Source organism: Schistocerca gregaria, chromosome 2, assembly GCF_023897955.1.
Source record: "Schistocerca gregaria isolate iqSchGreg1 chromosome 2, iqSchGreg1.2, whole genome shotgun sequence".
NCBI classification, from domain to species: domain Eukaryota; kingdom Metazoa; phylum Arthropoda; class Insecta; order Orthoptera; family Acrididae; genus Schistocerca; species Schistocerca gregaria.
This window is the reverse complement of record NC_064921.1, coordinates 255,487,697-255,502,242: the sequence shown is the minus strand read 5'-3', so window position 1 is coordinate 255,502,242 and position 14,546 is coordinate 255,487,697.

Below are 14,546 nucleotides of genomic sequence, written 5' to 3'. Positions count from 1 at the left end.
TCAACGACGAACCTGAGTGCACGAATGGCAAAACGTCTTTTTTTCGGATGAATCCACGTTCTGTTTGTAGCATCATGATGGTCGCATCCGTGTTTGACGACATCGCTGTGAACGCACATTGGAAACGTGTATTCGTCATCTCCATAGTGGCGTATCACCCGGCGTGATGGTACGGGGTGCCATTGGTTACACGTCCGGGTCACCTCTTGCTCACATTCACGGCACTTTGAACAGTGGACGTTACATATCAGATGTGTTACGACCCGTGGCTCTACCCTTAATTCGATCCCTGCGAATGTTGCAGGGCCTGTAGGGCCTTTCTGGATACAGAAAATGTTCTACTGCTGCCTTGGCCAGCACATTCTCCAGATCTCTCACTAATTGAAAACATCTGCTCAATGGTGGCCGAGCAACTGGCTCGTCACAATACGCCGGTCACTACTCTTGACGAACTGTGGTATCGTGTTGAAGCGGCATGGGTAGCTTGGGTAGCTGTACCTGTACACGCCATCCAAGTTCTCTTTGATTCAATGTCCATGCGTATCAAGGCCGTTATTACGGCCAGAGATGGTTGTTCTGGGTACTGATTTCTCAGGATCTATGAACCCAAATTGTGTGAAAATGTAATCACATGTCAATTCCAGTATAATATATTTGTCCAATGAATACCCGTTTATCATCTACATTTCTTCTTGGTGTAGCAATTTTAATGGCCAGTAGTGCATATTCTTCGTCATTGTTTCGAACAGTCTGCCAACTCTCAATGTCTTCCTGAACATGGAGAGTCACTAATGTAAAAACAAACCTCCTTAAAACAAGAAAACCATTTGCTTACCTTTCTCTGTCCAATGGGGCTATCCCCACTCTAAGCGCAAATGTTGCTGGCTGCGTCCGCTGCCATGGCCCCTGTACTGAAATCAAGAATATGTCGGAAATGTTCCGATTCCGCCAATGTCACTCTATTTTCCAGAGTCCAATACTTTTAAATGAAAATATGTAAAGTCAATCTGTAACAGTGAACTGTAAATAAAAAAGGCAATCGATGAATAAATCCATAGCGACCCGAGTACCGACATACAAAACAAAAACGCTATGAACTTACCCACCAACCTAATATATTTGCATATACGGCGTTTGTAAATACATGCAGCATGCATAAACGATACACTAGAATTGGGCAGCAGTCACAATCGCAAACATAGATGAAAAACTCGATTGTGTAAATTCAAGCACAACTTCACAACTTGAACTTTCAAACAAAGGTGACAGTCTGTGAGGCAATTGGAGTACCAACTCCCGATATAAAAACTTATCTCTGCAGCCAGGTGAATGTATGTAAAAAATAAAAATTGGATACATTTTATATGGAATGTTTTATCCGAGTTAGTTTATGCCAATATCTCTAAAATATTTACTCTTCCTTCTGAATGAGTATGGTTCAGATACGGTATTTTTATCTGTAACTTACAAAATAATAAGTGATAGGAATATTTGTTTTGATACTTAAACGTAAGATATATTACTTTTTCTGCAGAACTATGAACTTAGTTTATTTAGATATTTTTTAGAGCGTTACAGCGATGATTATTAATTTTTTAAGTAGAGCTTTATTTTCAGGGTCCAGTACCTCAGCAGGTAAAACCCAAAGCCTTGTAGCATCGCTTTGTTGACGTTCTGCCTTTCTGTATTTGTCACACTCTTAAGGCTCCTCTTTCTCAGGAATCTTTAAAGGTGTCAAGTTGAAAAGTAGGTCACGTACTAAGGGTTTTACGGTCCATTGGCGGCCTGAAAAATTTAAGCTTCTAACTCAATGGTCTCAAAAGATACAGCCATACATCTTACATACTTTTTTACTCCCAAACTCATTGATCAAAACGTATTCATGAACTTTCTTGTACATGTCGAGCATAGTGATCTGGCGGCCAATAATAAAAAAAAATTTAAAAAAAACAAGTTTTCATCGATGGTATTTGAGGTATCATGTGACATCCTCCGCACGGTAGAAATAACGGAACGTGACAAAGAAACAGGTGGATAAGAACGAAAAAAGCGGTAAAGCACGTGCATGGAAGGTGAGTGGTCCCGGGATCGAATAACTATCCTTCACTTCAACGATGTGAGGAGTCGCCAGAAACAACACTTGGTTTGTTTGGATTCTACTTTAAGCTCTTAAACCACTTCCCCTGCGTGGATAATTGGGGTTTCTTAGGGATCGCAAGTCGCCGAAGTGGCGTCCAATGGGAAGACTTGCAACAAGCCACTAAACCACACGAAATTATTATTATTACTATTATTATTATTATTATTATTATTATTATTATTATATTATGTATACACATAATATTTGCACGGAAGGATCAGAGCACGATACTTACTCGCACTTGCCTGGGCTTTTTTCTGTCATATAGGCTGTGTGATTTGTTTAGACGAATGTCATACAAAATTCTGTCAGTTTAGGTAGAGAGCCAGAAAATTTCAAAGTTTTACTATTGGATCCAACTTCTCCTTCTGTTCCGTAGAATTTTTTATATTGTTTCAATGTGTCAAAGGTGTTGGATATAACTTACGAATACTGCCATTTAAAAAGCAAAAAACCCTTATAAATGTTCAGCATGTAGCCACAGTTACTTCTTTGAGACGTGAACGTAAAATGATTACGATTTCTCGTGCAAAATGATCCATGAAATTAACTCATTAGCGCACTGCAGCAATGTTGACGACAATACTACTGCGGTCATACATTGGCGCAAAATGTGGCCCGTGAATCTACACAGGCACTTGTGGCGGAGCATAACGTTTACCACAAATATTCATTTTCTTTCCTGTTCCATTCGCAAACAGAGCTAGGGAAAAACGACTGTCAATATGCCTCTGCACGAGCCCTAATTTCTCGGATCTTATCTTCGTGGCCCTTACGAGCTATTTGTTTTAGGCAGTAAAATCATTCGGCAGTCAGCTTCAGATGGTCGTTTCCTAAATTTTCTCAATAGCGTTCCTCGAAAAGAATGTCTCCTTCCCTCTAGGGTTTCGTGGTTGAGTTCGTGAAGCATGTCCGTGACACATACGTGTTGTTCCAACCTGCAAGTAACAAAATAGCACCCAGCCTCTGAATTCCTTCAATGTCCTCCTTTAATATGACCTGGTACGGATCCCAATAACTCGAGCAGTATTCAATAACAGATCGAACTAGCGTCTTATATGCGGTCTGCTTTACAGATAAACCACACTTTCCTAGAATTCTCCCAATAAACCGAAGTCGGACCGTTCTCCTTTCCCACCACTAACCCGACATGTTTGTTCCATTTCATATCGCTTTACAATGTTATGACCAGACATTTAAACGAAGTGACTGTGTCAAACAGGATACTACTAATGCTGTATCCGAACATTACGGGTTTGTTTTTCCTACTCATCTGTTACATTTAAATCTAGTTGCCATTCATCACATCAACTAGAAATTTTGTGTAAGTCAGCTTGCATCCTCCCACAGTCACCGAAGTTCGACACCTCTGAGGTACATGTCAGAATCATGATGCTCATACAAACGCAGATTGCCAAATCGTTTATGTATACCGGGTGGTCCATTGATCGTGACCGGGCCATATATCTCCCGAAATAAGCGTCAAACGAAAAAACTACAAAGAACGAAACTTGTCTAGCTTGAAGAGGGACACCAGATGGCGCTATGGTTGGCCCGCTAGATGGCGCTGCCATAGGTCAAACGGATATCAACTGCGTTTTCTTAAATAGGAACCCCCATTTCTTATTACATATTCGTGTAGTACGTAAAGAAATATGAATATTTTAGTTGGACCACTTTTTTCGCTTTGTGATAGATGGTGCTGTAATAGTCACAAACATATGGCTCACAATTTTAGACCAACAGTTGGTAACAGGTAGGGTTTTTAAATTAAAATGCAAACGTAGGTACGTTTGAATATTTTATTTCGGTTGTTACAATGTGATACATGTACCTTTGTCAACTTATCATTTCTGTAAACTCTTGCTGTTACGGCGTGACTACCTGTAAATAGCACATTAATGCAATAGATGCTCAAAATGATGTCCGTCAACCTCAATACATTTGGCAATACGTGTAACGACATTCCTCTCAATAGCGAGTAATTCGCCTTCCGTAATGTTCGCACATGCATTGACAATGCGCTGACACATGTTGTCAGGCGTTGTCGGTGGATCTCGACAGCAAATATCCTTCAACTTTCTCCACAGAAAGAAATCCGGGGACGTCACATTCGGTGAACATACGGGCCATGGTATGGTGCTTCGACGACCAATCCACCTGTCATGAAATACGCTATTCAATACAGCTTCAACCGCACGCAAGCTATGTGCCGCACATCCATCATGTTGGAAGTACATCGCCATTCTGTCATGCAGTGAAACATCTTGTAGTAACATCGGTAGAAGATTACCTAGGAAATCAGCATACATTGCACCATTTTAATTGTCATCGATAAAATGGGGGCCAATTATCCTTCCTCCCATAATGCCGCACCATACATTAACCCGCCACGGTCCCTGATGTTTCACTTGTCGCAGCCATCGTGGATTTTCCGTTGCCTATAGTGCATATTATGCCGGTTTACGTTACCGCTGTTGGTAAATAACGCTTCGTCGCTAAATAGAACGCGTGTAAAAAATCTGTCATCGTCCCGTAATTTCTGTTGTGCCCAGTGGAAGAACCGTACACGACGTTGAAAGTCGTCGCCATGCAATTCCTGGTGCATAGAAATATGGTACGGGTGCAATCGATGTTGATGTAGCATTCTCAAACCGACGTTTTTGAGGTTCCCTATCCTGGCAGAGTTTGTCTGCTACTGATGTGCGGATTTGCCGCGACAGCGGCTGAAACACCTACTTGGGCATCATCATTTGTTGCAGGTCGTGGTTGACGTTTCACATGTGGCTGAACACTTCCTGTTTCCTTAAATAACGTAACTATCCGGCGAACGGTCCAGACACTTGGATGATGTCGTCCAGGATACCGAACAGCATATATAGAACACAGCCGTTGGGCATTTTGATCACAATAGCCATACATCAACACGATATCGACCTTTTCCGCAATTGGTAAACGGTCCATTTTAACACGGGTAATGTATCACGAAGCAAATACCGTCCGCACTGGCGAATGTTACGTGATACCACGTGCTTATACGTTTGTGACTATTACAGTGTCATCTATCACAAAGCGAAAAAGTGGTGCAACTAAAACATTCATATTTCTTTACGTTCACGAATATGTAATAAAAAATGGGGGTTCATATTTTTTAAAAAACACAGCTGATATCCGGTTGACCTATGGCAGCGCCAACTAGCGGGCCAACCATAGAGCCATCTGGTTTCCCACTTCAAGCTAGACGAGTTTCGTTCTTTGTAGTTTTTTCGCTTGATGCTTATTTCGTGAGATATTTGGCCCGGTCACTATCAGTGGACCACCCTGTGTAGAGAATGATAGCGGTCCTACCACACCTCCCTGGGGCACTTATGGCGACACCCTTGTCTCTGGCGATGCACTTTAGGGAAATGAGCCCTCACAGTATCATGGACGAAATGTGCAGATCACTCTAGAGCTTACGAGATTATAGACAACCTTATTTCGTTGTTAGAATACTATGTAAGAGTACTTCAATCAGTAAGCGTACTGTCTAGATTGCACGAGGAGTTGGTGCTGCACGAAGATGGACGAGTGTCACGGCGAAGTTGGCAGCTCCCTGATTGTAATCGAGAGTCTGGGGGGCAGCGTGTTGGCAGGCGCTGATTAATTCGCCTGCGGGATCCCTCCGCTGCTCTCCCACGGCATTTGGCGGCTTCGTGTCGCTGGGCGGCCTCACTTATCAATTGGACACGTGGCGCGGCCACTGGCCGCTGACGTCCGGACGCCTCAGTTGCACATCCGGAATCGTCGAATAAGCAGCGAGGCTCCCCATAAGCCGAAAACGGGAGGTTATTCCAACAGTGGATGAAATCGTCACTAAGTTGTGAAACGATCTTTATTGGCCGTATAAAATCAGGAGGAGGAGGAAATAGAGACATATAAAAAGTGATGCTGTGGAAGAATTTTGATAATCTTGTGAACAAATTGTGACGTCCCACCCCTTTATTTCGTCACCTAATTAAAAATACTCACGTTCAGCTGTCTGTTTCTGCCCCCTATAATACCTCTAATTAAAACTAATTGAGTCGCTATCCTCATTATAAAACGTTCAGCCATCGCGACAACGGTAGTTTTTACATAGGAGTCACAGGCCCCTCTGGAAATCTTCAAGAACACGCGTAGGTGAACTGCACTGATATCAGCGCTGGAAGAGCGACAGCGATAAGTAAAATCTGATGAACATCTCTTCCGTTCATCTACCGAGCGGAGTTGCGCAGTGGCTAGCACACCGGGCTCGCATTCGGGAGGAAGACAGTTAAAACTCGCGCCCAGCTATCGCGATTTAGATTTTCGATGATTTCCCTAAATCACTTAAGGCAAATGTTGGGATTGTTCCTTCGAAAGGCCACGGCCGCTTTCCTTCTCCATCTTTTCCTAATCCAAGCTTGTGCTCCGTCGCTAATGACCTCGCTGTCGACGGGACTTAAAAAACTAATATCCTGTTTTGTTCACTTATATCTACAGATGATGATGATGATGATGATGATGATGATGATGAAGTCCCATACTCCGTAAGAGAGTGTAGGGGGCGATGCGGGAGACCCGCATCGCCGTACTAAGCAAGGTCCTAGTGGAGGTGGTTTGCCATCGCCTTCCTCCGACATATGTACAGAGTCTGGCGAAAGAAATGTCGCTCACAGAAGTGGCCGAAGAAACTGAATGAAACTTCACTGATTACAGCAGAGGTTGAGAATACCGCTTCAGTTGTAAATTACTTTATTTTTACACGATCGGTTTCGGACTGTTATAAGGTGTCGTACTTTAAATAGAAAAAGACGGGAGATAATTTTCACACGCCGCAACACACTTAAAAAACAAAAAAAAATTAAAAAGTTTTAAAAACTTTTATAAATCATTTCGAAACTTCTGGTCAGGCTAGGTGCTGTGAAACCTATGTCAATGCGCGAGTAGCACCAGACAGTAAGTACTACGGACGACTGCCTGGGTAGGGAATACATGCAAATGATATCATGACTCTTAACGCTGGTCTGCGGTCCCCGAGCGCATAATGCACTTTTAACTTATATCGTGTATTTTTATGTAACTTTTTCTTTTTTATTCATTTTAAATGGAAACCACTAAATTCAAATTGTGAAAGTCCGGGCTAGTGGCCCCGTGTTCTTCTTTCCGTCAAGAGATGGCATCACTTTTGCCACTCTGGTTTACCAGTTTGCCTCCTCGTTCGCATCCGCTACTCCCTGTTCTGCGCTCATAGGCAGCACACCGCGCCTGGTACACGCAGAACTGCAATGCACCGCTGAACACAGTGTGACGCCCTTCATTAGCAGACCATGCTTCATGGTCATGGCGCAACTCCAAACACAGCAGTTTGCGTTGTCATGCTAACAGCTCTCCACAACCAGAATGTTAACACCCTAGTCCGATTGTTGCTAGTCTCACATCAATGGTGCAGGATACCACAATGCTGCAGGGAGTCCATTACTTGTTCTCGGATAGCAGGTGTTGATGGTAAGGGGTCTGCGATGTGCTTCGCGCACAATATGGCGATCCTCCATTGTGGTCGCCACACGTGGCCGACCGGAAACTTTGCAACGAGTATACTTGCTCTTACGTTCCCACACAGGCAAACACTGGGCTACTGTCATATCCAGATGCCCCTGCAAATATGGATATTGCACGATTCGATCAGTCGGCCCATTGTGCATCTATAATGCTGCCCCTTTCAAACACTTTTCAGGTGCTACGAACGCTGTCTCACACGAGTACGTGGCACCAGCTTGTTCTTCACAGTGATCACTTAGCATCAGGCACTGCACACTGTCCCTTACACCAAGTAACAACACTAAACTCACAAAACACCAATGAGTTCTACCTGCCACAGAGAATTATTGTAACTCTAATCATTTATATACCCACAGGTGGTGCGTACTCATACAAAATTACATTCACATACGACTATGTCTCCTGGGTGCTTGCCTTATCCTTAAAATAAAAGATTGTAGTTTCGTCATAAGTTGAATTGAGAAGTATCTATTTCTCATTTCTTGGTAGTGACTAGTGTCGGATACCTGTGTCTATTTTCAAAACTTCCCGCAAAGAAGATTGCAGTTGAAATTACAATCTTCTTCAAACAAGACACACATTCGTAATACAAGTACTGAACACTAATATACGAGTAAGGCATACAAATTTGTCATGGTTCCATTTTACAAGCTGGCTTACTGGACAAAGTATATGTAGTCAGTCAAAGGAGAAAAGATTAACTATTAAGAGGGAGACGTTAAGTTTAAGCTAGCCTCAATAATACGCTTCTGAGTCCCTACTGAAATCTAGTTACAGTAACAGAAAACTAGGTGTCTTTCAGTCTTCTGCCGAACAGAACACTTTTTCCCACACGTAAATAAACAATGGCGAGTTCCCTGCGGCACTTTACGTTTCGCCGAGGACGCTGTGTCTCTCCGGTTTCTGCTGGTTTGCGTATAACTGCTTGCCTCTTCCTTCGTCGTGGTTAGAATACTATTCTTCTCGTCGCAGTCCGTACTTACCATTCACACTTGTAATCGTCAATGCCGTATTAATACCGACCCCCTGCAGTACCTATATGTTTCCGCACTCGGACACATTTTTCGGATTCTTACCTTTTTCAGTGCTTTGCCAGATGTCGAGCGCATTCAGAAAAACAATTTCCGTGAACAGGCAAATAAATTTCGTTACCAGCACTACCGACGCAGATCAGAAAGCTGTAACATATCCCCATGAAACACTAAGAGCGATTATCAGTATAACTGTGACGCAATCTAAATCAGTAGGCCACACTTAACTGTTTGTGGTTAAGAGATGCTGGCATTTTAATTATAAGGGCCGGATAAAAACTTGGATCATAGAAGATGATCTGCTAATAACAAAGATTTATTACTTCATGAATAATATAGGGCAATATCTCCACGAGTCTCCCTACAGAAACAAAGCTCACTACCCTTCAAACCTATGTGTCTCTGCTCGGCGCTCTTTATTCCGTCCATCACCGAATATGCCTAACTGACCCTCTAATAGGGGCATCTGAATCGAGCCCGCTGTGTCCCACAAACAATTTAGATGCGAGAATGTCAATCAGAAACGTGCTTTCGCTCCCGCAAAGACTCGAAACCACGTTCTCGCGGCAAGGCAAGTATTCTGGGATTTCTTGTAAATTTACATATTGTCGCAGAAGAAGCTGAGTAGTACTGTGGTGTAGTGGTTATGATACTTAACTGTTTCGGCACGGTAGCTCAGCGTATTTGGTCAGAGAGCTGTGTGCTCTCTGTAATAAAAAAACTGAGTCAAAAAATCACCGACCAACTTGAACAGATGTCTTGTGACGTCCGCCCAGACCAAAGGCAACGAACTACACTCCTGGAAATTGAAATAAGAACACCGTGAATTCATTGTCACCGGAAGGGGAAACTTTATTGACACATTCCTGGGGTCAGATACATCACATGATCACACTGACAGAACCACAGGCACATAGACACAGGCAACAGAGCATGCACAATGTCGGCACTAGTACAGTGTATATCCACCTTTCGCAGCAATGCAGGCTGCTATTCTCCCATGGAGACGATCGTAGAGATGCTGGATGTAGTCCTGTGCAACGGCTTGCCATGCCATTTCCACCTGGCGCCTCAGTTGGACCAGCGTTCGTGCTGGACGTGCAGACCGCGTGAGACGACGCTTCACCCAGTCCCAAACATGCTCAATGAGGGACAGATCCGGAGATCTTGCTGGCCAGGGTAGTTGACTTACACCTTCTAGAGCACGTTGGGTGGCACGGGATACATGCGGACGTGCATTGTCCTGTTGGAACAGCAAGTTCCCTTGCCGGTCTAGGAATGGTAGAACGATGGGTTCGATGACGGTTTGGATGTACCGTGCACTATTCAGTGTCCCCTCGACGATCACCAGAGGTGTACGGCCAGTGTAGGAGATCGCTCCCCACACCATGGTGCCGGGTGTTGGCCCTGTGTGCCTCGGTCGTATGCAGTCCTGATTGTGGCGCTCACCTGCACGGCGCCAAACACGCATACGACCATCATTGGCACCAAGGCATAAGCGACTCTCATCGCTGAAGACGACACGTCTCCATTCGTCCCTCCATTCACGCCTGTCGCGACACCACTGGAGGCGGGCTGCACGATGTTGGGGCATGAGCGGAAGACGGCCTAACGGTGTGCGGGACCGTAGCCCAGCTTCATGGAGATGGTTGCGAATGGTCCTCGCCGATACCCCAGGAGCAACAGTGTCCCTAATTTGCTGGGAAGTGTCGGTGCGGTCCCCTACGGCACTGCGTACGATCCTACGGTCTTGGCGTGCATCCGTGCGTCGCTGCGGTCCGGTCCCAGGTCGACGGGCACGTGCACCTTCCGCCGACCACTGGCGACAACATCGATGTACTGTGGAGACCTCACGCCCCACGTGTTGAGCAATTCGGCGGTACGTCCACCCGGCCTCCCGCATGCCCACTATACGCCCTTGCTCAAAGTCCGTCAACTGCACATACGGTTCACGTCCACACTGTCGCGGCATGCTACCAGTGTTAAAGACTGCGATGGAGCTCCGTATGCCACGGCAAACTGGCTGACACTGACGGCGGCGGTGCACAAATGCTGCGCAGCTAGCGCCAATCGACGGCCAACACCGCGGTTCCTGGTGTGTCTGCTGTGCCGTGCGTGTGATCATTGCTTGTACAGCCCTCTCGCAGTGTCCGGAGTAAGTATGGTGGGTCTGACACACCGGTGTCAATGTGTTCTTTTTTCCATTTCCAGGAGTGTATATCCAGCAAAAAAAAAAAAATAAGACTGTGGAATGGAGGGTTGAGAGTTGAGAGTTCAAAACTCAACTGGACTGTACCACTTTAATTTCTATATTCGGTTCGAGTACATTCTAGAAGTATCCACATATGGCAAGAATCATTGTACTGAAATGTTCTGTAGCTATATATATACTGTATGTGTTCTGGCCGGAGGCAGTTCGCTCCGCGGTCTTGTATGTGCCAAGTGCTGAATAAACCTTCGTTAATTGAAGTTAGAGTTCGTCATTCATCTAATTACACCTTCTTCTATGTGACATTATTCTGGTGAAGACGCTGGGTACTGGAACTTGTGATAGCGCACATTATCGACGACACAGTGGCTCCCATCAGGCCACGACAGAGCCGTCGTTTACGTGTCGAAAAACCCGAGTTCGAGCCATATTCAACAGATCGCAATCTACCGGAGACAGAAGAATAAGAGGACGTTACGATGACAGCAACTGTGTGCCACCACATGAGACATCTTTCCGGTTTCTCTGGTGACGATGGCCAAGATTAAAACAAGTGGCTGAAGGTATATGGGCGTATAGTCAAATTTAACAAATGGGATGACATCGTGTGTTTGGCTAACGTATTTTTCTACTTGGAGGGCACTGCCAAGCAATGGTATGAGAAGTTCACAAGTTGGAAAGTATTCCAGGCGGAACTGAGCAAGTATTTCGGCGACACACAACGACAGAAGTGCAAGGCTGAAGATAAATTGAAGTGCAGGGCACAGCGTCCAGGAGAAACTACAGCATCCTACATTCAAGACGTCTTGCAGCTGTGTAAAATAGTGAATCCTAGCATGCAGGAGGAAGATAAGGTTGCACATCTCATGAGGGACGTTGCGAGGACATGTATCAAACCCTACTCCTGAAGAAGGTTTCGACAGCAGACGACTTCATAAAATGGTGCCAGTATACCGAGACAATGCGTCAAAAAAGAATTGCACGCAAGAAGTTTGAACGGCTTCCAAACGTCGTATCGATGTCTGTCATGGAGGAAGCAACTTATTTCACAAGTGTTCTACGTCACATAGTGAGAGAGGAAGTTCAGAAGGCACCTGGATTGCACGCCCAGCAAAAAACCGAGACGGTTCAAGAGTTCATAAGGGAGGAAGTGGAACAGACATTGAACCCAATCTCTCGACCTTCATTTCCCTTTATAACGGTGAAATAGTCGAGACCCAGGAAGAGTTCATGAGGAACTTGTCTGGGCACCAAGGAAGACTGACGTCTGGAGGACCCAGGATTACCAACCAGTATGTTTCCACTGCGGACGACCGGGACGTGTGGTGCGCTATTGTCGAGAAAGGCGGCGTATATTTGATGACGCCCGCGCCAGAAGACAGCAGACCGATCTTAGCCGACGCCAACTCCGGGAAGACGAAGATGAACAAGAAGACGTGGGTGCAGGACGACGCAGGTCACCATCGCCGCAAGCTAGCCGCTGTAGAGGACGTTCCCCAACACGCCGATCAAGGTCTCCATCGCCGTTCAGAACCTCCAGCCGATCACGTAGCCACCTCAACCTGGAAAACTAAAGGGTGCGACCTTCCTTGGAGGCGAGGCCGCCAAAGAGAAAAATCCTCCACCGTCGATCCCTACAAAAATGGATGGCCGACTAGCCCAAGCTCCTGTGGACTCTGGAGCTTCATATTCAGTCATTTAGGAGAAGTACCGTCGCCAGTTGCAGAAAACCGTATTCGTCGACAGCAAAACATCTCTGCTGAAAGTGACTAATGGGAAATATGTAAAACTTACAGGAAGATGTACCATTCGTGTGGGTATAAGTCGACATACACAGCCCTTAGAATTCATCGTCTTACAAGAATGTAGTCATGACGACATTCTCAGATGGGACTTTTAGAAACTTTCTCAGGCAATTATGGAGTGTGGTCGCTTGAAGATTATGCTAGATGAAATGAAAGGACAGTCCTTCCCACGAAAAACTGAAGTGGAAATTTTCTCAGGCGCAGCTGTGGCAATATACCAGAACCTGGAGCTTTGTCCAGCAACACGGCGGAACAGTAGTTTCAGCAAGTGGTCGCTCAGACCCCCTGGTGCAGGTTAGGAACTAAAGAGGCTCTCGCCTCTCCATATTCCTAAGCCTCCCGTATCTTGTTGTCTGAACTGGACCCTCTGTTCACCTGTCCAATAGAACGCTTTTGTCCTGCCCGAGTTCTGGATTAGGGTGGCTCCTGTTTGCTCTTGCCGGTGCAGTGAACACTGTTCCTGAGTCGCTGTTGGCTCGCTTGCCCCATGGAAAAGGCTGTTTCTTCTTCCGAAATTTTGAGGTTTCCACAAACCGGAGGCAACAAGATACAGAAGCCCCTGTAAACTCAAGTAATGACAGGTTTCCCCAGTATCAGAACTTAGTTGAAATAAAAATGTATAGCTGCCCCTGACCACTGATGTAGTTAATCGCGAAAACAGTTTGATCAATAAAAGCAAACACTGAATCGAAAGAGAGAATGAAGGTGACAGGCAAGGTGTATACAAAACATTGTTCGAATAGGTATAAAAATGTGAGGCGGCAACGTGGCACAGGTTGACGTCTCATAAGTTATCTTCTGAAAGTCCATAAAACGGAGCTCCTGTTGGTCATTCGCCCACTGCGCGCCATCCACTGCCGTGGTAGGTCCTCCCAGGTAATCTCCGAACAGCCTCGTCCAAAAATCACACACATCACATATCACATATCACATTATAAAAGTGAAAGCAACACTTTGCAGCTACAAACTTACATTGCATGGCGCTCACAAATAGCTTAGAAGTTCCCAGAGCCGCTACAGTTACAAATGGTTCAAATGGCTCTGAGCACTATGGGACTTAACTTCGAAGGTCATCAGTCCCCTAGAACCTAGAACTACTTAAACCTAACTAACCTAACGACATCACACACACCCATGCCGTAGGCTGGATACGAACCTGCGACCGTAGCGGTCGCGCGGCTCCAGACTGTAGCGCCTAAAACCGCTCGGCCACCTCGGCCGGCTGCTACAGTTACATAACTAGTCGAAGTCTCTCATATGCTTTGTAACAAACTTTACGATGCACAGTTTTACTTTATTCAATCCGGCATTTTTATCCGAGCGCTAAGTCCACCTTCAGGCTGCACCATACCACTGCATAAGAAGACATGCTTCTTTCCAGCTTCCTCCTCCCCCCTCCCCTTCCTCCACCTTTGATTTTAATACAAGGATGATAAACACTCAGCTAAACATTCAGATTAGGATCCCTCTAAACACAGGAACACAAAATAAAATACTCAACGAAGAACTTATATAAAGAATTAGTGAGGAAATAAGTCTATGTAATGCATCACATGTGAAGAGAACTATGGCTGTAAAACGTTATGAGTTCAAAGAGGAGTTTGTAGCATACTTTGTTGGGCATTTGGAAGATCTCACACAATCGCTCTTCAGGAATGGAAACTAATTTGCACAAATGCAATTTTGTCATATGATGACATGTTGGAGACCGTGACTGTTGTTTGAAGACAATTGTTGATGGTATTAGGACAGCAACAGCCACAAGTCTACTTTGAGTTCCTTTATTCAACGGAAACCGT